This window comes from Rhyacophila brunnea, unplaced genomic scaffold, assembly GCF_057557595.1.
Source record: "Rhyacophila brunnea isolate RB1 unplaced genomic scaffold, BYU_Rbru_1.0 scaffold_13, whole genome shotgun sequence".
Lineage (NCBI taxonomy): Eukaryota > Metazoa > Arthropoda > Insecta > Trichoptera > Rhyacophilidae > Rhyacophila > Rhyacophila brunnea.
The window spans coordinates 22,517,976-22,544,946 of record NW_028232785.1 but is presented as its reverse complement, the minus strand read 5'-3'; the positions used below and the strand labels follow the sequence as shown (position 1 = coordinate 22,544,946).

Below are 26,971 nucleotides of genomic sequence, written 5' to 3'. Positions count from 1 at the left end.
AGTTAAATAAGTTTTATAAAATAAATAAGTAATTATTTGAAGTTAAAATAAAGTGTATAATAATTGTCAATAAACAACTTAATAAAAATAAATTTATTTATTGAGATTAATTTAATAAATAATTAAACAGTATTACTGAATGAAGTTTTTTTTATTTTGGAAATAATCTGCGATGTATTTTACGAAAAACATCTGATTCAAAGACAAGTGACAGGAGGTCAGCAGCGAAAGTAAATTTGATTTGAAGGTTAATTAGATAATTAATGACCTAGACGTCAACCTACTACTAGGTGGCGATTCTTTAAACAATATAAAGTTAAATAATGTTGTTGCAGTGTATTCATATAGTGTCGAGCAAGAACTTTAGGTGTCTACCCTCTCCCAAATAAGACTGAGCTAGCTAAGCAAAGGTTCTCAATCGGTCTAAGTGCAGGACCGGTTGAAGATAAAGTGCCTTTGGGATTATTCCGGAACTGGGGTATCGTCACTATCCTAAGGCGATGATATTTAAAAGGGTTTTCACCAGAATGAGTCAATTAATACACGTTCATGCAATCTGAGAATACCCGTTAGTAATTCAATGCATCAAATTTAAATGGCTTTTTATCAGAATAAACCATTGTGTGATTTCATGTGACCTAACGTTATACATAACGTGACCATTAATTTTTTCTTCCAAACCGGGACACCTAAAAAAAGATGGGTACTTATCGATTTCAGGCGCCTCACACTTTCACACAAGACAATTGACAAGCTAGTAATGTTGTTTCCATGTTATATTAGGTTACCTATTTCATTTATTTATTTTAAGAATATCGGTAGATATGTTTGAGTAGGCATATACAAAGCTTGAGTTCCTACATATTTTTAAATCGTACATATTATTTTATTTATTAATGAAAAGTACACACGTGAAAATTTATCTAATGTAATATTTTCCAAATAATAAATTTAGTTGATATATCTGGTGTTGATTTCAAAAGCAAATGAAATTCTTGGGAGGATTTTTTCAATTTTACTTTTATAATTATTAACATTGCTACATTCAACTGTGTTTCTTCACTCGTCTACAACTTATTTATAGGAGAGAAGACCCTTTCTACCGGTGCATCAGTGCCGGGCAGACATAAAATATATATTGAATAATTATATAAAAATTTTGTGATCCAAATTATTGGCGCGAAAGTGTTTGAACAACTCCACCCAACGAAATTCGGTTGAAACATTCCCAGTGTTCCATTCTGACACTTTTTGTGTCTGTGAATTTGTGAAGTGAATAGGTAATATTTCTGTATCTTGGTAACAAGTTTCTTTTTTTTTCTAAAATGGAATATTTTTGCATCCCAAAACTGTGTTCGGGGACACCAAGACACGCCGCCTGAAAACGGGACGTCTGGTCACATTAGTTATAGTTAATATCATAATATTTAAATGGCTTTTCTCAAGAATGAAGGTTTTTTGTGATTTCATTGTTCATTTACATACAAGAAGTAATTGCATTAAGACAATTAAATGTGTGATCAACAGAATAAGTGATTTTATGTCTCTCCATGTAACAAAACTGTTTGCATGAGCAACTACATTTAATACAGTTAAATGTGTTTTCACCATAATGACTTCACATTTATATAGCTTTACCAGAATGAGTTATTTGATGTCTCTTCATGTTAGCTGATTGTGCACACGAGAAATTGCATATCTCACACTTGAATGGCTTTTCACCTGAATGAGTCAGTTTATGCAATTTCATGTTACCTGAATGTGCACACGAGTAATTGCACTCCTCACACTTGAATGGCTTTTCACCTGAATGAGTTAGTTTATGCAATTTCATGTGACCTGATTGTGCACACGAAAATTTGCAATCCTCACACTTGAATGGCTTTTCACCAGAATGAGTCAGTTTATGCAATTTCATACTACCCAACGACACACATGAGTAATAACATTGCTCACATTTGTATGGCTTTTCACCAGAATGTTTCATCTTATGTACCTTCATGTTACTTGCATGTAGACACGAGTAATTGCACTCCTCACACTTGAATGGCTTTTCACCAGAATGTTTCATTTTATGAACCTTCATGTTGCCTACATGTATACAGGAGTAATTGCACTCCTCACATTTGAATGGCTTTTCACCTGAATGAGTCAGTTTATGCAATTTCATGTTACCTGATTGTGCACACGAGTAATTGCACTCCTCACACTTGAATGGCTTTTCACCTGAATGAGTTAGTTTATGCAATTTCATGTAACCTGATTGTGCACACGAGTATTTGCACTCCTCACACTTGAATGGCTTTTCACCTGAATGAGTCAGTTTATGCAATTTCATGTGACCTGATTGTGCACACGAGTAATTGCACTCTTCACACTTGAATGGCTTTTCACCTGAATGAGTCAGTTTATGCATTTTCATGTTACCTGATTGTGCACACGAGTAATTGCACTCCTCACACTTGAATGGTTTTTCACCTGAATGAGTCAGTTTATGCAATTTCATGTTACCTGATTGTGCACACGAATAATTGCATATCTCACACTTGAATGGCTTTTCACCTGAATGAGTCAGTTTATGCAATTTCATGTTACCTGATTGTGCACACGAGTAATTGCACTCCTCACACTTGAATGGCTTTTCACCTGAATGAGTTAGTTTATGCAATTTCATGTGACCTGATTGTACACACGAGTAATTGCACTCCTCACACTTGAATGGCTTTTCACCAGAATGAGTCATTTTATGCAATTTCATGCTACCGGACGACACACATAGGAAATTGCAATCCTCACATTTAAATTGTGTGTCTCCGGAATGAGTCATTTCGTGTGATTTCATGTGACATAACTTTACACATGAGTAATTGCACTTGTTACATTTAAACTTTTTGTCAACTGAATGGGTCATTTTTTGACTCTTCGTCTGACAAAATCGTTTCGATAAGTAATTACTTTTAATACATTTAAACAGCCTTGATTCGTAATTAGTCATTTCCGCCAATGTGTTGTTATGTAATGATTTGTGAAGTTTCATTTGGTCGAACGATTGAAAAAAATCAAAACATTTGCTACACACGAAATTTTTCTTATAAAACATTTTTTTTTCCAATTTTATAACAGCCTCTAATAGCTCAGGGATTTTCACGTTTGATTGGAAAATATCACCTCTAGCAGTGCGAGAGATTACGTTTATATCTCTAAGCCTTTCATTGTATTCCAGGACATCTTTCTTAATATCATGTTCGTCGATCTGTAGGTCTTCCCAAGGATCTTGGATATTAGTATTCTCCGACAACGATTTGAGACTCGCAATGCTGTTCGTTACTGAGTTTCCGGAGACAAACTGAAAAAACAATCATTTACAAAAAGTAATCAGTTGGTGCGTCGATATTATATTAATTATAAAATAACACCATTTGAAGACTTGAGACCAAACATTACACTAGAAATAATAGAATGTCGGCAAAGAGAAATGGTGAAAGTCGCGAGTATACCCACCCACATTGTGCTAAGGGAAATATAATTTGAACATTGCGGAGGAGAGTTGCACTCTCAAGTGCAAATGCCAAAAAGGTCGCATTGCGGATCGGGGATGACATTATTTAGCCTCGATAATGTGAGACATACGATCAAAAGGTAGCCCTATATTTTTCGACCGAATTCAACTGGGAAGCGACTGACAACCAGAAGAGAAAGCCCTGTATGAGGAAGATAACAGAGAAAAACGACTGTTAAGACGTTTATTACATACACGAAGAGTATTTTTGTCCGTAGACCACACTCACGGAGTTTTTAATGTTGTTTCCATTGCAAACATGCTCATAAAATGCTTTAAAGTATCAAGGAATGTGGTTTTAAGTCAATCAGAATATCCTTCACCAGCGGTTACAGTGGTACAAAAGTAAGTAAAAATTAGATTTCAGACAGTGATGATGGACGACTTTCAAATTGAATAGATTAAATCTTGAATTTCAGGGGAAAATTAACATAATATATGAGAAATAGCTCGATAAAGGTTTTCAAAGCAAAATACAGTTTTAATAATAAGGCTTCAAATTATGTAAATAGATTATCTACAACGTTTGAAAATAGCATAAAAGCTCCATTTTGAGGTACGCTGAGCATGTGGGCTGTTAAAACACGTAAACATCAAGGATGTTACATTTTCAAGACACAATTTTACGGCCTTATGGCGAGGTCTACCAAAATCGATTCTGCAACCATTGGACACGCCTACAGTAGAGCAACTTTCCTTTGAATCCCATCATAGTTAGATATAAATAGGTATTGGACAAAACTAACCTGAAATATGAGACTACCAGTGTCGGGAATCTCTTGTTTTATATAAATGCTGGCGTCCAGACTGTTTGGGCGCTCTCCGGCCACATTCTTCCTTTCCGCGTCTGCTTCGCTTACATCCGGATCGACTTTGACATCCATTTTACGTACCTATTTAACACGGAAATTATTAATTTTTTTTCATGCAGTAAGCAGAAACATAGACATATTTACCAACTGAAAATAAAATCATAGATAGACCTTACGTTCCATAGATAATATTATGCATATTATAATATCGGCAGTGTTGCCATCGTTTCTTAGCAAAATTATTGTTTGCAAAAATTTAAATAATAAAGTATTTCCGCAAATATTAGGTTGGTTTTACTAATAAAAAGTTAAATATTTTTTTCTTTTGCTGCGAACTATAGAAAGAAAATGGCGGCTCACGTTCTGGTTTCAAGTCTTAAGACCGAGCTAAACAGGCCGAGGTCATTCATAGTTTAGTCGGAAAGTACCCTTAGCGTTGAAAGGACGTCATTTTAATTCAGTCTAACCTCAAAAACCTCTAACCATCGGGGATTATTTTAAGAAACGCAATAATAATTAATTACAATTCTCGGTCGAATGAATAATCATTATTATTATTAGTATTATAAACTTCAAACATAAAATGTACGCGACGTAACCTGATGCCGGCCGAAGGAATACAGGTCAGTCAAAATAATATCAATCTAATATGGTTCGTTTTAAAGAGTTACAAATTTAATGTTAAATATAGCTTACTGTTCAGATGGAATAATTAAATATTTCCAATCTTCAAACGGCATACAACATTCATCTAAAATAAGTATGAAAAGACTGGCTGATTATGTTATGTTATTTTTGTATTATTCTTATTTTTTTGCTTATCAAAATATTTCACATATTATCTGATGATGTATATTTTGAGTACTTATATCGTAATATGTATCTTGTATCATTAAAATTGCTATTAAGTTAATATAACATAGGAAAATGAGTAAATCATTAAAATGTTAATTTCGTTATAGTTTTAATTAAACCTGTTCAATTACATATTAGTTTAAACGCTGTTGTACTGTGTGACTTTTATAATATCAGATAGCCTTACGCGAGATGGGCAAGATAAAAAATTAAACTGTTGGATGTCTGCAGAAGATTAAACAAAACCCAGCTCATTGGATAACCGAATGGTAAACAACTGTATATATTATATTTTTGCGCCAAATTGCACACAATTAATAACAACTTATCATAAGAATAAGTAAGACGTCTTCGACAGCCCTGGCGTGAATACGCTTTTGTCGGTACCTTTTTTATGTTCTCAGCGACCCGCTAGCTTTGAATAGAATATAATCTGTGGGTGACTCCACGTTATTAATCATTTTTTATAAGTATAAATTATATTTTCTTGCATTGGTTATTGCAATAATTATTGTACCTACCGACTACAAGTAAAATTGCTTTACTTGTTTGTAAAAGTGTCAAACTAAATTTAAACCAATCGGGTAAGTAATAAAAAGTCACTGTCTTTTTATAATAAACAGACATCACTATATTCCACGTTTTTTTAAAATATGCATTAGAATTAAACAATATGTACCTATTTTTTTAATAATTATGTATCAAAATTAATACTATTCATTATTAATGTTTTTTGGATAGCACTTGAAATAAAAATGTAGGTAGATATGTATTTCAACATCCTTCGTACTTTTAGTTCTCGGACAATTTCAGGTTAAAATGTTATTAATATATTATTAAGTTTATATCGTGGCTATCCATCATATTGGTTGCAATACTTCCCACCAAACAGCTGATTAACAAATTGAATTTAGTAATATTTACGTATATTGGTAAGGGGTATGATGAGGATGAGGTAGGTAGATGGACTTCAATGAATCGAAGGTAAATGCGTGTTTGAGTAAATAACAGTTTATTCCCCTCAACAATACTTGAAAGAATTCTTACAGACAATATATTTAGGATTAAGGTTAAATTGACAAAGTTAAATTATAATGGCGTGTTTCTATGAGAAAAGTTAAACTGAATCCGTCGATCAGAGATTCGACTATCTGTTAGCAAGACTTTACGACGTTTCCGGATTGCTTTATATGGCAATGCAATGCTTAATCATGCATTCTTCGTTACAATGTTGCTAAGTAATTCTTATGAATAAATACATTTTATCAAGAAAGCAAATGTGTTATGAAGAAATTTGATGGCTTGCAAATTGCTAAGTGAGTTGACTGACCTGGCATTGTGCCGTCAGCCAGATTGTGTGAATCATGCAATACGCCTTTCTTATCAACTAGTTTACATAGTAACAAATATTATTAGATACTTAAATATATTATGATAATTTATTTTTAATGATGAGGTTCCATCCTAGGCACTACACGTATATTAGAAGATATCATTTTTTGGTCACCCCATACTTTATTCACTTCGACAGTGTTTATAAATTAAATTTAATTAAGAGAACATTATTTAATTTAGACCAAAGGATTGTCGGCGACCTTTGAATATTACAAGTAGAGCAAGAATTCCGGACCACATGTAAAAAAATCATATTTTCAATTCTCAAGGGCAATTCTGTAGAGCGTCCCCTTAAGTTAAGTCGCTTACATAACAAATATACACGTCATTTATCGATGATTTACGTTTGTCATTCCTTTTAAAAATATCAATCAATGTTAACTTTTGGCTGCCTACCTACCTACACAAAATTGACAAGGAAAGATATTTTCCAGTATTGCCATCTTTTTGCCATGCCAATTATAGTAAGCGGTCCGAGATATTATAGCATTTCGCGGTATTTCGGCAAAAAATATAGTACGTACGGGTTGTTATCACTTTTGAAAATTAATAGTATGTTTTTGGTTCTCACAAAAAAATAACGGAAAAATTATGAAGTTCAGATGCCCTTTTTTATTTAGGTATGACGTATGATTATCGGTGAATTAGGTAAGTACCTACCTACCACCTATTCATGAAATTTAATTTTAGGGGTATGATTGCACACGCAATTGGAGGAAGCGCCCAAATGCGCTCCATACCAGATAGGTTCCGAGGAAGACAAATATTTCATTCACCTAAATTATTTGAATTTATTCGCTTTTGGGGAGGGGTCGGTTCGGTATGTTTGTAATTTTCGAAATCATAATAAATGCAGTAATTAAAAATAACATGTAATCCGTTAATAATTCTTAAATACCTAAATTATCAACATACAAACTTTTGGCGGCGACCCCACCACAAAAGCCACTGGCAGAGGTAAAAAAACACCTACTTGATTGATTGGTCTTTGTGATGCTGTGTAAGAACTTCCAGGTTGGGGGTTTTCATTGCTGAACTGATACGTTGAGTCATTAAAATCCTCTTCTTTGATTTCAGGTACTTCAGATTTGATATACGACTCGACTGGAAGGTTCTGAAAAAAATATATTTTATTATCAGATAACGAAAACAACGATCAAGTTAATGTGAGCTTAAATTTTCAGAAAGGTTATTAATTCATAATGAGCAAGAACTTCTAGGTTGAGGGTTTTCATTAAGGGGACGCTCTACAGAATTGCCCTTGAGAATTGAAAATATGATTTTTTTACATGTGGTCCGGAATTGTTGCTCTACTGGTAATATGCAAAGGTCGCCGACAATGCTTTGGTCTAAAGTAATAATAATGATCTCTTATTTAATTTAAATCATAACACTGTCAAAGTGTATAAAATATGGGGTGACCAAAAAATGATATCTTCTAATATACGTAAATGTTACTAAATTCAATTTGTTAATCAGGTGTTTGGTGGAAAACATTGCAACCAATATGATGGATAGCCACGATATAAACTTAATAATAATATATTAATAACGTTTTAACCTGAAATTGTCCGAGAGGATGTTGAAATACATATCTACCTACATCTTTATTTCATGTGCTATCCAAAAAACATTATTAATGAATAGTATTTATTTTGAATATGTAAGACCTATTACATAACTATTTAAAAAAAAAATGGGTACATATTGTTTAATTCTAATGCATATTTAAAAAAAAAATTAATATAGTGATGTCTGTTTATTATAAAAGAAAGTGACTTTTTATTAAAAGAAATGAAAATATAATTAATTATATTTTCATTTCTTTTAAAATGGAATTCTACCAAGTAAATGCTAACTCAATTAATGACTTTTTATTACTTACCCGATTAGTTTAATTAATTTAGTCTGACACTTTTACAAACAAGTAACGCAACTTTACTTTTAGTTGGTAGGTACAATAATAATTAATTAATAAAAGCCAATGCAAGAAATAATTTATACTCATAAAAAATGGTCACCCATAGATTTTTTTTATTCAAAGCTAGCGATCGCAGAGAACAAGACAAAAAAAACTGCCGACTTTATCGAATCAATCACCCAGGGCTGTCGAAGACGTCTTACTTGTTTTTATGATAAATTGTTTTTAATTGTGTGCAATTTGGCGGGAAAATATAATATATACAGTTGCTTACCATTCGGTTATCCCATGAGCTGGGTTTTGTTTACTCTTTTGCTGACATCCTACAGTTTTATCTGATATTATAAAAGTCACACAGTACAACAGTGTTTAAATCTAATATGTAATTGCACCGGTTTAATTAAAAACTATAACGAAATTAACATTTTAATGATTTACAGATTTTCCTATGTTATATCAACTTAATAGCAATTTTAATGAGACCAGATACATATTACGATATATCCAAAATACACATCATCAGATAATGTGTGAAATATTTTGATTAGCAAAAAAATAAGAACAATACAAAAATAACATAACATAATCAGCTAGTCTTTTCATAATTATTTTAGATGAATGTTGTATGCCGTTTGACGCTTGGAAGTATGTAATTATTCCATCTGTACAGTAAGCTATTTTTAACTTTAAATTTTTTGACAGCCCTGTATTCGTTCGGCGGGCTTCAGGTTACGTCGCATACATGTTATGTTTGAAGGGAATAATAATAATGATATTCGTTCGACCGAGAATTGTAATTAATAATTATTGCGTTTCTTAAAATAAATCCCCGATGGTTAGAGGTTTTTGAGGTTAGACTGAATTAAAATGACGTCCTTTCAACGCTGAGGTTTATTTCTGACTAAACTATGAATGACCTTGTTCCTGTTCAGCTGAGTCTTAACGATCTCGCGCTTCGAATCTTCAGAGAATTCTTCAACAAGTTGAAAAATATTCTCAGATTTGATATATATCTCGCTGACTGGAGGATTCTAAAAATAAAAACAATATGTCAAAGAAGGCGTTTCTCAAAAGTACCTATAATCGTTCCTTCATTCGTCGCCCTATATAATATCGTCGCTGTAGGAATTCTTTGTCGAATAGACCAAATGTCAAATGTTCAGGAGACGAAAAACAAATTTGATTATCCTATGTTTAAATACATGAAGGTATTTGAATTGTTGTTTTTACAGCATATGAATGCTGTTTTCATTACAAAGCAATTTCAAGAAAAGAATGGTTCTGGTCCATTTAGATACAAAAAATTGTTCTTCATTCAAAGGTTGGTGTCGACAAAAACAGATAGGTATTCGGTAAACCAATCGTATAGCGACGATATGTCACCCCAAAGCAATCCTAAGGATTGCTGGTTTGCCGTTTTCACAGTGGCCGTTGACCGGCTCGTACATCAAAACTCGTCTCGTCTGCAACGTGTCGAATACGTCGATGTGACGTCATCGTTATTCACAAACATACGTTGATTGGTCGAACGCGACCTTTTAGTTTGAAAAAAATCTAGTGCTGCTAACAACAAATCACACGCCTCTCGGACTACGAGTCGAAAACGACAGAACGCATACGAACAACTACGAATTGGTCATTCCTATACCTGCTCACCGGTCGCCGCATCCAAATATCTATACCTTTCAAGAAGTTACGTGCGATTGTCGCTAGGTAGATGTGCGCGGTCTTCTAATGCAACATCGGATCGACGTTCCTATAAGGTTTGATTTATGGCTGTGCGGCAGACGAAGCGAGTTTAGATGTGAGAGACGGCTTATATGATTACCTAGTTGATATGAGTCTTTGAAAGTGGAATTATAGTACAAAGCCTCCAAAATTATAGTATTTGGGGATAAAATATAGTACGCGTTGTCATCTGTTGAAAATGTATAGGTTTATTGTTTCTCAGAAAAAAAAATAACTGAGAATTTAGTAGAATGTGTAAATATTTCACCGCGGGCCGCAGGTTCCCCATTTTACATAGTCGGCTCGTTTTTTTAGGAGAAGAAAATTTCGCCGCGGGCCGCAGATTTCCAAATTTTCGAAGAAGACTCGATTGCGAAATGGCAAATGCGAAATTATAGTACTTTTATATTAAATTATAGTACAATATTCAAAATTATATTATTTTGGGCGTACTATACCTATTTTATATCGTACATAGTACGCGGACCACAATTATAATACAAATACTATAATTATAGTACGGTTGGCAACACTGATATGAGTATATCACGGTATATCTATCTGTATGATACTCAATTATTATTAACCCGGTCAGAATATTCATAGAAAATTATAATTTAGGGACATATCTGTAATAAGTATCGTGCAAAGAATGCCTCAGCACTAGCAAAAATCAAACATGTTTCGTGGCCATTGTACCCAGTAATAAATAATACTTTTAAAAAGTACAATATGGCTGCATATGTATTTACATTTATCTTTGAATTGACTGATTGGTAGATCGAGACGGTTAAAAAACTTGTGCGCATCTATTCTATACACAAGATTTCTATCGAGGGTATTTTATCATATTTATGTACCTATTGAAGCGGTTAATTAGGTTACATGTAGAGTACGTAAAACATTTCACCGTGGCACAGTTCGCCATGAGCTTTCTATCGGAAAGAGATGACCTTATAGGTACTATACGGTCTCCAATTTTATTAGATTAGATATGAAGGTAACTATTAAATTCAATTGTCATGGCTGATTTTGGCAAAATTCATGAATTCAAGAATGAAAACCTAACAATTAATAATCCAGTATATCGGCTATTTTCAAAATTTGTTTGCTGCTGGCTTCCTGTAAAGTGTAAACCGACAAGAGCCGTGTTTTATTTAGATATGAATTTTATGTCAGAACCTACCTACTATACGACCCAAAGAGGTTGGACGATCTAAACGGCCATATATTTCCTATACAACATTTCACTGTGAAGTGTGATACGTCAAACTGCGTACTAGGTACGTACCTACAAGTTTCCATTAAGTCAACCGTCTGAACTGTCAAAAAGTGCTATGTTTTAACAACACCTCTCTTAGCTGTGTTAACTTTTAGAGCGAGATACAGTTTTGAAGGCTAATTTATTGTAACAATTATAAGACTCAATACATAAATATGAAAAACTACCCTCGATAGCAGTTTGTGTACCTATCGAATAGATGCGATGAAGTAGGTAGGTATACTTCAGCAATGTAAAATGACTTTAACCCATTATAAATAGTGGAGCTGTTTTTTTTCACCCAAACATTCGTAAATTTAAGTTACATCCATTAGATGGGCTTTTTTATTTAATCTATTACCTATAGTTCAGTAAAACTAACCTTAAATATGCATCTGTCCTTGTCGGGATTCGCTTTCTTAACGTCTGGGCTGTTTGGAGACTCTGTGGGTTCCTCAAACCAACGCTTCGGTTCTGCCACTGATTTGCCTTCATCTGATTCACGTTTGACATCCATTTTACGTGTTTAAATCGAAAATATATTGTCAATGGATTATATTACTTTCTTCCGTGACGCTTAAGACTTACTAGGGCTGTCAAGATTTATCAATACTTTTTGACCGATACTGGGATCGTTACTTTTATATTGGTATCCCACTCCTACCTCAAACAGATTAATAAATCGTTGCCGAATCATAACTGGCATTTAATTATATAAATAGCTGTGAACAGTTTCTTCCTCGTCTAGTTTATGTAGACAGCCAAAAGTAGTACTTGGGTACTAATATATTTTTTAAGGATACCTAAAGCAATGATCACGTAAAACTTCGCTAAATTTAATGACGTGATGTCAAGTTACCTTTTTAAACGAATCTTCAAATTAGAACGCGAGCCGCCATTTTGTTGTTATGGCTGCTAGTAAAAGAAAATAAATAATGATGAACTTATTATCAATATAACAACGCTATAAATTTTGCTGAAAGATTTTTATTCTGGATCAGATTCTTTGACAAAAACATTTACTTACCATTAATTTATTTTATCAACAAACTGTCAAATTCCAAAACTTTTTTTATCAATATTGATTTGAAATTGCCAAGCATCACTAATATTATTCTGACGACCTTACTTATTACTAAAATACTTAGGTAGGTATTAAAATTGCTTGAATAGGTCCATGGGAAACATAGATTGTTCATTTTTTAACACACTGGCCTCAAAATTTATTTGGGATATAGGTACCTATCCCAATACACTATCAATTCCAATAATCACTACATCACGACCAGAATTATTATTACAGTGTTGATCATGGGCCCCACATCGTGAAGGGGGCCCCCAGGCTAGTATCTTTGGCGAGCCCCCCTTCCTATCGCTAAGGATAAAGGCAATGTGATGCTCTACTGTCGCTTTTTCCAAATGGTGTACGCGGTAAAATTAATGTGTATGTTTAATGTTTTATTGTATATTTTAATACACCCATTTGAATTATGGAAATGTCGAGTATTAATACACAATTAAAAATTGTATCGTACAATCACATAACTTTGAAAAATATTATTTCTGAAGGAAAATAGCGCCGCAGGCGTGTTTTTTTACTATTCAAGCAAAATTGTGATGTGGTTATCTCATTTAATCTGGATATTTAATCCCCAGGCTAGAGCTCTGTCAGCCCCCCCTTGTGGGGGTCATGGTGTTGATAATGATCAATACATACCTACATAGCAGCTTCATACAAAGGTGACAAAATCATTAGGATTAAATCAGATTGCAGCATAAAGGTAGTCATTCATCTATATGAATACATATTGTATTTAAAAGGTTATTCATCAGTCGCTTAAGTCGCACGCATCAATAAAGTATACCTACACTGCATCGTTAACCTACTAAATCGCAAACATATTATGATATATGAGGATACATTTTATACGTAAGACTTGTCACCAGTATGTATTTTAGGATAACTAAGTTGTGAGGATCTATATGAAACGCACATTGCATTCATTAGGGATGTTCATCAGGACGTGTCATTTTATGTAAACCCGTTATAGGGCAAAGCATTTTTTCTTCATTTTAAACCGATCTCTATTATATTATAGAAGTATATAATATATATATATATATTATGGTGAGTATCTATCTAAAAACAATTTTGATATAAAAACAAGTAAGTAAATAATATTTACTTATCAGAATTTTGGAAAAAACTGTAAAATGATGTATGGTTTTTTTATCAACCAGTGCCCGTTCAGGTGTTTTTGTTGATAAATAAATTAATAAATTATGGTAGATTATATTGCTTACAAAAATAAGATGTGCGTTTTGGCTCTCTAGCCATACTACAATAAGCACATCGATGGCTCTTTCCCTTTCCTATCCAATGAGGATAATCCATGGTATTGTTATTGGCGTTTCGACGGTGATGGTTATTTTTATTCCAAAATTTCCATTAGTGCTAAGATGCTTCTGAAAAGCAGGTGAGTCTTCGGTTTCTTGCCGATCACTTTTTGATTAGGTACTAACACCGACAGAACTGTCTGCCTTCAGCAAACGGCCCCTCTAGGGTACGAAAAGACCAGATCATCGCCCTCCAGTATATTAGTCAGCTGGTCTTATATACTCTGTCTGAATATTTCAAAAGACTACATGACCCGGGGGCTTGACAGGACTAAATTCAGCATTAACCTCCGGATCCAGAGATAAATTTTGGAGGGTCCGTATGCATATTATACAGATGCACGTATACAGTTTTCCTCCGACAAAACTCCGTTGGTATTTAATTGTATTTGCATGTACGACAATTAAAATACTTCCTGGAGTATATAATATTAAATTCAACTAATTTTATTATTATATGGATAACAACAATCGTTGCTAAAATGCAGAATTTGCTGTTGAATAAATACAAACTATTTTGAATAAAATAAGTAAAATTAATAGATAACTTAATATTTTCAAATATAATGTATCTCACACTTTGTAAAATAAATAAATATAAATGCTGATATACAAGTATTGAAATATAAGGTTTTTGTCCTCTCCTTTACATTTCACATTACTTATATCGTTTTCGATAAACCTATTGACACTGCCATAAAATGTGAGCCATTAGCCGACATTTTCTTTCGATAAATTTGTGACGTCACAACTTTTCGGTCCGACCTTAAATGTCGATTCTTACTTGAAAATACGTGGCCTACCTCTAACCAAAGCTATAAAAATTATGTAATGAGTCCCATAGTACAATCTGAGCGACTTATAGCCACTCAGAGTGAACTATGGATGAGTTTTCTTTCAAGAAGACCAAACGGTCTTATAATGTGAAATGTAAGTAATTAAAATGTATAGGATTAAGGTTAAAAATAGATAATAAATTGTAAACGACTTATGTGATATCATTTGCTAAACATTGTAAATAAATGTCCATTTGTTTTTAATCTGATTTTGAATTATATAAAAATAAATTTTATTTTTCAAATTTGGTTGCGATCTATTTACCGACGCCAAAATGAAATATCTTAAATAAATAAATTATGATATCAGATACTGTCGTAATTAAAATCTAATGATTACGTTTTGTAAGTACTGATTACACCCGTCTAATTTAAATAATAAATTAATGTTTTGAGTTATAATAAAAGGGTACGAATTTAAGTACCTACCTTTGTAAAAGATAGATGAAGGAATTTCGGAAAAAGAAATTCTAACAATGTAAGTCTAAGGACTCGGTTGCTCTCCTAATTTACAAATAAAAATTGTTCTTTAGATCTGCCAATTAACCTCGACAGATCAATATTAAATTACCCGAAATAGGTAATTTTCAAACTCTATAAATAAATACTTGTCGTAGAAATCTAGACTGGAACTAATGTTATACCTTTAAGTTGAAGTGTTCTATAAATATAATTAAATAAATTTTAATCGTAACCACTTCCGGCTGACCACAATCGGCGCGCGAAGTTTTGCATAAAAGAAACGAATAAATTCGATTTCTGCCATTCTCATTATGCCTACGTACTCCAACGGTAGTTTTAATGATTCACGTTCTTGTTACGCTTTATTTTGAACGGAAATATTTTCATTTTTCCTAACCGCTAACCCAATAAACGAATTAGTAGATATTTGGACAATCTATGTCAAAAGTAATATAAGGACTTTTACGATTGCCACTAAACTTGTACCACTTATAGGTATTTATAAATTGCTTATTTTTATTTAATAAAATGATCATAATTTTCCGGAAAAGCCGGGAAATAAACAGCTTTTCTGTGATTGGTCCAAAACTTTGACTCTTGGTCTGATGGAAGAGGTAGCGAGACTGCCCCATTGGTCCATTTTTCGCGTGTGAACACGCCCAGAAAAGTCATGTAAGACCCTTAAGGTCCCTTTTTAATATTGTAAGTTAATAAAATCTATACTTCGATAACAAGTATTTGAACCTTTATACGTAAACATAATCTCTTGATTAAAAATATAAGTAGTTCTTTAGTTATTCAATGAAAACATAAATTTAGAGTGGGAGAAGTCTGCACCCATAACGTCAAAATCTCGGGTGATCCCATTCGGGGCCTATAAAACGCTATACATTTCCATCTACTTAAGTCACCGATTTTCTAATAGTACCGAGAGGTTCTGCCCGAATGCGGAGTGAATCCGTATAGTTTTTAAATATTTTCGCGATGTATTTCATTCGCGAATTATTCCGCCGCGTCACCGATCGAAACGTCACTGCGGGTGATGTGATCGAAGTCACGCTGACAGTTGACGTTTGTAGACAACGCGCTGTCATAGTAACGCGTCATCAATTCGCGATCTATTATTTTTTATAAAAGGAGCATAGCTTCCTAAAGTTTACGGCCAGCGACTCATAGTTTTTAAGTGTGTAATCGTATATTAAAATAAATATAAAATAATTATAATCAGTTAACTTTACATACCTAATAATTAAGTTAAATAAGTTTTATAAAATAAATAAGTAATTATTTGAAGTTAAAATAAAGTGTATAATAATTGTCAATAAACAACTAAATAAAAATAAATTTATTTATTGAGATTAATTTAATAAATAATTAAACAGTATTACTGAATGAAGTTTTTTTTATTTTGGAAATAATCTGCGATGTATTTTACGAAATACATCTGATTCAAAGACAAGTGACAGGAGGTCAGCAGCGAAAGTAAATTTGATTTGAAGGCTAATTAGATAATTAATGACCTAGACGTCAACCTACTACTAGGTGGCGATTCTTTAAACAATATAAAGTTAAATAATGTTGTTGCAGTGTATTCATATAGTGTCGAGCAAGAACTTTAGGTGTCTACCCTCTCCCAAATAAGACTGAGCTAGCTAAGCAAAGGTTCTCAATCGGTCTAAGTGCAGGACCGGTTGAAGATAAAGTGCCTTTGGGATTATTCCGGAACTGGGGTATCGTCACTATCCTAAGGCGACGATATTTAAAAGGGTTTTCACCAGAATGAGTCAATTAATACACGTTCATGCAATCTGAGAATACCCGTTAGTCATTCAATGCATCAAATTTAAATGGCTTTTTCTCAGAATAAACCATTGTGTGATTTCATGTGACCTAACGTTATACATAACGTGACCATTTATTTTTTCTTCCAAACCGGAACACCTAAAAAAAGATAGTTACTTATCGATTTCAGGCGCCTCACACTTTCACACAAGACAATTGAAAAGCTAGTAATGTTTTTTCCATGTCATATTAGCTTACCTATTTCATTTATTTGTTTTAAGAATATCGGTAGATATGTTTGAGTAGGCATATACAAAGCTTGAGTTCCTACATATTTTTAAATAGTACATATTATTTTATTTATTAATGAAAAGTACACACGTGAAAATTTATCTGATGTAATATTTTCCGAATAACAAATTTAGTTGATATATCTGGTGTTGATTTCAAAAGCAAATGAAATTCTTGGGAGGATTTTTTCAATTTTACTTTTATAATTAACATTGCTACATTCAACTGTGTTTCTTCACTCGTCTACAACTTATTTATAAGAGAGAAGACCCTTTCTACCGGTGCATTAGTGCCGGGCAGAAATAAAATATATATTGAATAATTATATAAAAATTTTGTGATCCAAATTATTGGCGCGAAAGTGTTTGAACAACTCCACCCAACGAAATTCGGTTGAAACATTCCCAGTGTTCCATTCTGACACTTTTTGTGTCTGTGAATTTGTGAAGTGAATAGGTAATATTTCTGTATCTCGGTAACAAGTTTCTTTTTTTTTCTAAAATGGAATATTTTTGCGTCCCAAAACTGTGTTCGGGGACACCAAGACACGCCGCCTGAAAACGGGACGTATGGTCACATTAGTTATAGTTAATATCATAATATTTAAATGGCTTTTCTCAAGAATGAAGGTTTTTTGTGATTTCATTGTTCATTTACATACAAGAAGTAATTGCATTAAGACAATTAAATGTGTGATCAACAGAATAAGTGATTTTATGTCTCTCCATGTAACAAAACTGTTTGCATGAGCAACTACATTTAATACAGTTAAATGTGTTTTCACCATAATGACTTCACATTTATATAGCTTTACCAGAATGAGTTATTTGATGTCTCTTCATGTTAGCTGATTGTGCACACGAGAAATTGCATATCTCACACTTGAATGGCTTTTCACCTGAATGAGTCAGTTTATGCAATTTCATGTTACCTGAATGTGCACACGAGTAATTGCACTCCTCACACTTGAATGGCTTTTCACCTGAATGAGTTAGTTTATGCAATTTCATGTGACCTGATTGTGCACACGAAAATTTGCAATCCTCACACTTGAATGGCTTTTCACCAGAATGAGTCAGTTTATGCAATTTCATACTACCCAACGACACACATGAGTAATAACATTGCTCACATTTGTATGGCTTTTCACCAGAATGTTTCATCTTATGTACCTTCATGTTACTTGCATGTAGACACGAGTAATTGCACTCCTCACACTTGAATGGCTTTTCACCAGAATGTTTCATTTTATGAACCTTCATGTTGCCTACATGTATACAGGAGTAATTGCACTCCTCACATTTGAATGGCTTTTCACCTGAATGAGTCAGTTTATGCAATTTCATGTTACCTGATTGTGCACACGAGTAATTGCACTCCTCACACTTGAATGGCTTTTCACCTGAATGAGTTAGTTTATGCAATTTCATGTAACCTGATTGTGCACACGAGTATTTGCACTCCTCACACTTGAATGGCTTTTCACCTGAATGAGTCAGTTTATGCAATTTCATGTGACCTGATTGTGCACACGAGTAATTGCACTCTTCACACTTGAATGGCTTTTCACCTGAATGAGTCAGTTTATGCATTTTCATGTTACCTGATTGTGCACACGAGTAATTGCACTCCTCACACTTGAATGGTTTTTCACCTGAATGAGTCAGTTTATGCAATTTCATGTTACCTGATTGTGCACACGAGTAATTACATATCTCACACTTGAATGGCTTTTCACCTGAATGAGTCAGTTTATGCAATTTCATGTTACCTGATTGTGCACACGAGTAATTGCACTCCTCACACTTGAATGGCTTTTCACCTGAATGAGTTAGTTTATGCAATTTCATGTGACCTGATTGTACACACGAGTAATTGCACTCCTCACACTTGAATGGCTTTTCACCAGAATGAGTCATTTTATGCAATTTCATGCTACCGGACGACACACATAGGAAATTGCAATCCTCACATTTAAATTGTGTGTCTCCGGAATGAGTCATTTCGTGTGATTTCATGTGACATAACTTTACACATGAGTAATTGCACTTGTTACATTTAAACTTTTTGTCAACTGAATGGGTCATTTTTTGACTCTTCGTCTGACAAAATCGTTTCGATAAGTAATTACTTTTAATACATTTAAACAGCCTTGATTCGTAATTAGTCATTTCCGCCAATGTGTTGTTATGTAATGATTTGTGAAGTTTCATTTGGTCGAACGATTGAAAAAAATCAAAACATATGCTACACACGAAATTTTTCTTATAAAACAATTTTTTTTCCAATTTTATAACAGCCTCTAATAGCTCAGGGATTTTCACGTTTGATTGGAAAATATCACCTCTAGCAGTGCGAGAGATTACGTTTATATCTCTAAGCCTTTCATTGTATTCCAGGACATCTTTCTTAATATCATGTTCGTCGATCTGTAGGTCTTCCCAAGGATCTTGGATATTAGTATTCTCCGACAACGATTTGAGACTCGCAATGCTGTTCGTTACTGAGTTTCCGGAGACAAACTGAAAAAACAATCATTTACAAAAAGTAATCAGTTGGTGCGTCGATATTATATTAATTATAAAATAACACCATTTGAAGACTTGAGACCAAACGTTACACTAGAAATAATAGAATGTCGGCAAAGAGAAATGGTGAAAGTCGCGAGTATACCCACCCACATTGTGCTAAGGGAAATATAATTTGAACATTGCGGAGGAGAGTTGCACTCTCAAGTGCAAATGCCAAAAAGGTCGCATTGCGGATCGGGGATGACATTATTTAGCCTCGATAATGTGAGACATACGATCAAAAGGTAGCCCTATATTTTTCGACCGAATTCAACTGGGAAGCGACTGACAACCAGAAGAGAAAGCCCTGTATGAGGAAGATAACAGAGAAAAACGACTGTTAAGACGTTTATTACATACACGAAGAGTATTTTTGTCCGTAGACCACACTCACGGAGTTTTTAATGTTGTTTCCATTGCAAACATGCTCATAAAATGCTTTAAAGTATCAAGGAATGTGGTTTTAAGTCAATCAGAATATCCTTCACCAGCGGTTACAGTGGTACAAAAGTAAGTAAAAATTAGATTTCAGACAGTGATGATGGACGACTTTCAAATTGAATAGATTAAATCTTGAATTTCAGGGGAAAATTAACATAATATATGAGAAATAGCTCGATAAAGGTTTTCAAAGCAAAATACAGTTTTAATAATAAGGCTTCAAATTATGTAAATAGATTATCTACAACGTTTGAAAATAGCATAAAAGCTCCATTTTGAGGTACGCTGAGCATGTGGGCTGTTAAAACACGTAAACATCAAGGATGTTACATTTTCAAGACACAATTTTACGGCCTTATGGCGAGGTCTACCAAAATCGATTCTGCAACCATTGGACACGCCTACAGTAGAGCAACTTTCCTTTGAATCCCATCATAGTTCGATATAAATAGGTATTGGACAAAACTAACCTGAAATATGAGACTACCAGTGTCGGGAATCTCTTGTTTTATATAAATGCTGGCGTCCAGACTGTTTGGGCGCTCTCCGGCCACATTCTTCCTTTCCGCGTCTGCTTCGCTTACATCCGGATCGACTTTGACATCCATTTTACGTACCTATTTAACACGGAAATTATTAATTTTTTTTCATGCAGTAAGCAGAAACATAGACATATTTACCAACTGAAAATAAAATCATAGATAGACCTTACGTTCCATAGATAATATTATGCATATTATAATATCGGCAGTGTTGCCATCGTTTCTTAGCAAAATTATTGTTTGCAAAAATTTAAATAATAAAGTATTTCCGCAAATATTAGGTTGGTTTTACTAATAAAAAGTTAAATATTTTTTTCTTTTGCTGCGAACTATAGAAAGAAAATGGCGGCTCACGTTCTGGTTTCAAGTCTTAAGACCGAGCTAAACAGGCCGAGGTCATTCATAGTTTAGTCGGAAAGTACCCTTAGCGTTGAAAGGACGTCATTTTAATTCAGTCTAACCTCAAAAACCTCTAACCATCGGGGATTATTTTAAGAAACGCAATAATAATTAATTACAATTCTCGGTCGAATGAATAATCATTATTATTATTAGTATTATAAACTTCAAACATAAAATGTACGCGACGTAACCTGATGCCGGCCGAAGGAATACAGGTCAGTCAAAATAATATCAATCTAATATGGTTCGTTTTAAAGAGTTACAAATTTAATGTTAAATATAGCTTACTGTTCAGATGGAATAATTAAATATTTCCAATCTTCAAACGGCATACAACATTCATCTAAAATAAGTATGAAAAGACTGGCTGATTATGTTATGTTATTTTTGTATTATTCTTATTTTTTTGCTTATCAAAATATTTCACATATTATCTGATGATGTATATTTTGAGTACTTATATCGTAATATGTATCTTGTATCATTAAAATTGCTATTAAGTTAATATAACATAGGAAAATGAGTAAATCATTAAATGTTAATTTCGTTATAGTTTTAATTAAACCTGTTCAATTACATATTAGTTTAAACGCTGTTGTACTGTGTGACTTTTATAATATCAGATAGCCTTACGCGAGATGGGCAAGATAAAAAATTAAACTGTTGGATGTCTGCAGAAGATTAAACAAAACCCAGCTCATTGGATAACCGAATGGTAAACAACTGTATATATTATATTTTTGCGCCAAATTGCACACAATTAAAAACAACTTATCATAAGAATAAGTAAGACGTCTTCGACAGCCCTGGCGTGAATACGCTTTTGTCGGTACCTTTTTTATGTTCTCAGTGACCCGCTAGCTTTGAATAGAATATAATCTGTGGGTGACTCCACGTTATTAATCATTTTTTATAAGTATAAATTATTTCTTGCATTGGTTATTGCAATAATTATTGTACCTCCCGACTACAAGTAAAGTTGCTTTACTTGTTTGTAAAAGTGTCAAACTAAATTTAAACCAATCGGGTAAGTAATAAAAAGTCACTGTCTTTTTATAATAAACAGACATCACTATATTCCACGTTTTTTTAAAATATGCATTAGAATTAAACAATATGTACCTATTTTTTTAATAATTATGTATCAAAATAAATACTATTCATTAATAATGTTTTTTGGATAGCACTTGAAATAAAAATGTAGGTAGATATGTATTTTAACATCCTTCGTACTTTTAGTTCTCGGACAATTTCAGGTTAAAATGTTATTAATATATTATTAAGTTTATATCGTGGCTATCCATCATATTGGTTGCAATACTTCCCACCAAACAGCTGATTAACAAATTGAATTTAGTAATATTTACGTATATTGGTAAGGGGTATGATGAGGATGAGGTAGGTAGATGGACTTCAATGAATCGAAGGTAAATGCGTGTTTGAGTAAATAACAGTTAATTCCCCTCAACAATACTTGAAAGAATTATTACAGACAATATATTTAGGATTAAGGTTAAATTGACAAAGTTAAATTATAATGGCGTGTTTCTATGAGAAAAGTTAAACTGAATCCGTCGATCAGAGATTCGACTATCTGTTAGCAAGACTTTACGACGTTTCCGGATTGCTTTATATGGCAATGCAATGCTTAATCATGCATTCTTCGTTACAATGTTGCTAAGTAATTCTTATGAATAAATACATTTTATCAAGAAAGCAAATGTGTTATGAAGAAATTTGATGGCTTGCAAATTGCTAAGTGAGTTGACTGACCTGGCATTGTGCCGTCAGCCAGATTGTGTGAATCATGCAATACGCCTTTCTTATCAACTAGTTTACATAGTAACAAATATTATTAGATACTTAAATATATTATGATAATTTATTTTTAATGATGAGGTTCCATCCTAGGCACTACACGTATATTAGAAGATATCATTTTTTGGTCACCCCATACTTTATTCACTTCGACAGTGTTTATAAATTTAATTTAATTAAGAGAACATTATTTAATTTAGACCAAAGGATTGTCGGCGACCTTTGAATATTACAAGTAGAGCAAGAATTCCGGACCACATGTAAAAAAATCATATTTTCAATTCTCAAGGGCAATTCTGTAGAGCGTCCCCTTAAGTTAAGTCGCTTACATAACAAATATACACGTCATTTATCAATGATTTACGTTTGTCATTCCTTTTAAAAATATCAATCAATGTTTACTTTTGGCTGCCTACCTACCTACACAAAATTGACAAGGAAAGATATTTTCCAGTATTGCCATCTTTTTGCCATGCCAATTATAGTAAGCGGTCCGAGATATTATAGCATTTCGCGGTATTTCGGCAAAAAATATAGTACGTACGGGTTGTTATCACTTTTGAAAATTAATAGTATGTTTTTGGTTCTCACAAAAAAATAACGGAAAAATTATGAAGTTCAGATGCCCTTTTTTATTTAGGTATGACGTATGATTATCGGTGAATTAGGTAAGTACCTACCTACCACCTATTCATGAAATTTAATTTTAGGGGTATGATTGCACACGCAATTGGAGGAAGCGCCCAAATGCGCTCCATACCAGATAGGTTCCGAGGAAGACAAATATTTCATTCACCTAAATTATTTGAATTTATTCGCTTTTGGGGAGGGGTCGGTTCGGTATGTTTGTAATTTTCGAAATCATAATAAATGCAGTAATTAAAAATAACATGTAATCCGTTAATAATTCTTAAATACCTAAATTATCAACATACAAACTTTTGGCGGCGACCCCACCACAAAAGCCACTGGCAGAGGTAAAAAAACACCTACTTGATTGATTGGTCTTTGTGATGCTGTGTAAGAACTTCCAGGTTGGGGGTTTTCATTGCTGAACTGATACGTTGAGTCATTAAAATCCTCTTCTTTGATTTCAGGTACTTCAGATTTGATATACGACTCGACTGGAAGGTTCTGAAAAAAATATATTTTATTATCAGATAACGAAAACAACGAACAAGTTAATGTGAGCTTAAATTTTCAGAAAGGTTATTAATTCATAATGAGCAAGAACTTCTAGGTTGAGGGTTTTCATTAACGATCTCGCGCTTCGAATCTTCAGAGAATTCTTCAACAAGTTGAAAAATATTCTCAGATTTGATATATATCTCGCTGACTGGAGGATTCTAAAAATAAAAACAATATGTCAAAGAAGGCGTTTCTCAAAAGTACCTATAATCGTTCCTTCATTCGTCGCCCTATATAATATCGTCGCTGTAGGAATTCTTTGTCGAATAGACCAAATGTCAAATGTTCAGGAGACGAAAAACAAATTTGATTATCCTATGTTTAAATACATGAAGGTATTTGAATTGTTGTTTTTACAGCATATGAATGCTGTTTTCATTACAAAGCAATTTCAAGAAAAGAATGGTTCTGGTCCATTTAGATACAAAAAATTGTTCTTCATTCAAAGGTCGATGTCGACAAAAACAGATAGGTATTCGGTAAACCAATCGTATAGCGACGATATGTCACCCCAAAGCAATCCTAAGGATTGCTGGTTTGCCGTTTTCACAGTGGCCGTTGACCGGCTCGTACATCAAAACTCGTCTCGTCTGCAACGTGTCGAATACGTCGATGTGACGTCATCGTTATTCACAAACATACGTTGATTGGTCGAACGCGACCTTTTAGTTTGAAAAAAATCTAGTGCTGCTAACAACAAATCGCACGCCTCTCGGACTACGAGTCGAAAACGACAGAACGCATACGAACAACTACGAATTGGTCATTCCTATACCTGCTCACCGGTCGCCGCATCCAAATATCTATACCTTTCAAGAAGTTACGTGCGATTGTCGCTAGGCAGATGTGCGCGGTCTTCTAATGCAACATCGGATCGACGTTCCTATAAGGTTTGATTTATGGCTGTGCGGCAGACGAAGCGAGTTTAGATGTGAGAGACGGCTTATATGATTACCTAGTTGATATGAGTCTTTGAAAGTGGAATTATAGTACAAAGCCTCCAAAATTATAGTATTTGGGGATAAAATATAGTACGCGTTGTCATCTGTTGAAAATGTATAGGTTTTTTGTTTCTCAGAAAAAAAAATAACGGAGAATTTAGTAGAATGTGTAAATATTTCACCGCGGGCCGCAGGTTCCCCATTTTACATAGTCGGCTCGTTTTTTTAGGAGAAGAAAATTTCGCCGCGGGCCGCAGATTTCCAAATTTTCGAAAAAGACTCGATTGCGAAATGGCAAATGCGAAATTATAGTACTTTTATATTAAATTATAGTACGATATTCAAAATTATATTATTTTGGGCGTACTATACCTATTTTATATCGTACATAGTACGCGGACCACAATTATAATACAAATACTATAATTGTAGTACGGTTGGCAACACTGATATGAGTATATCACGGTATATCTATCTGTATGATACTCAATTATTATTAACCCGGTCAGAATATTCATAGAAAATTATAATTTAGGGACATATCTGTAATAAGTATCGTGCAAAGAATGCCTCAGCACTAGCAAAAATCAAACATGTTTCGTGGCCATTGTACCCAGTAATAAATAATACTTTTAAAAAGTACAATATGGCTGCATATGTATTTACATTTATCTTTGAATTGACTGATTGGTAGATCGAGACGGTTAAAAAACTTGTGCGCATCTATTCTATACACAAGATTTCTATCGAGGGTATTTTATCATATTTATGTACCTATTGAAGCGGTTAATTAGGTTACATGTAGAGTACGTAAAACATTTCACCGTGGCACAGTTCGCCATGAGCTTTCTATCGGAAAGAGATGACCTTATAGGTACTATACGGTCTCCAGTTTTATTAGATTAGATATGAAGGTAACTATTAAATTCAATTGTCATGGCTGATTTTGGCAAAATTCATGAATTCAAGAATGAAAACCTAACAATTAATAATCCAGTATATCGGCTATTTTCAAAATTTGTTTGCTGCTGGCTTCCTGTAAAGTGTAAACCGACAAGAGCCGTGTTTTATTTAGATATGAATTTTATGTCAGAACCTACCTACTATACGACCCAAAGAGGTTGGACGATCTAAACGGCCATATATTTCCTATACAACATTTCACTGTGAAGTGTGATACGTCAAACTGCGTACTAGGTACGTACCTACAAGTTTCCATTAAGTCAACCGTCTGAACTGTCAAAAAGTGCTATGTTTTAACAACACCTCTCTTAGCTGTGTTAACTTTTAGAGCGAGATACAGTTTTGAAGGCTAATTTATTGTAACAATTATAAGACTCAATACATAAATATGAAAAACTACCCTCGATAGCAGTTTGTGTACCTATCGAATAGATGCGATGAAGTAGGTAGGTATACTTCAGCAATGTAAAATGACTTTAACCCATTATAAATAGTGGAGCTGTTTTTTTTCACCCAAACATTCGTAAATTTAAGTTACATCCATTAGATGGGCTTTTTTATTTAATCTATTACCTATAGTTCAGTAAAACTAACCTTAAATATGCATCTGTCCTTGTCGGGATTCGCTTTCTTAACGTCTGGGCTGTTTGGAGACTCTGTGGGTTCCTCAAACCAATGCTTCGGTTCTGTCACTGATTTGCCTTCATCTGATTCACGTTTGACATCCATTTTACGTGTTTAAATCGAAAATATATTGTCAATGGATTATATTACTTTCTTCCGTGACGCTTAAGACTTACTAGGGCT

The 26,971-nt window shown here is 33.6% G+C and overlaps 2 long non-coding RNA genes across 2 annotated transcripts; both read right to left on the bottom strand.

The window, feature by feature from the left end:
- Positions 1-1,320: 1,320 nt before the first annotated feature.
- On the bottom strand, positions 1,321-12,157 carry LOC147076940 (uncharacterized). Its single transcript, XR_015069736.1, has 5 exons — positions 11,914-12,157; positions 7,595-7,735; positions 4,306-4,452; positions 2,536-3,346; positions 1,321-2,452 (listed from the first exon to the last, which is right to left on the bottom strand). It is a non-coding gene; the product is annotated as an uncharacterized LOC147076940 (long non-coding RNA).
- Positions 12,158-17,483: 5,326 nt separating this feature from the next.
- Positions 17,484-26,971, bottom strand: LOC147076939 (uncharacterized). The gene is made up of 4 exons (XR_015069735.1): positions 26,759-26,971; positions 24,066-24,206; positions 20,781-20,927; positions 17,484-19,821 (listed from the first exon to the last, which is right to left on the bottom strand). It is a non-coding gene; the product is annotated as an uncharacterized LOC147076939 (long non-coding RNA).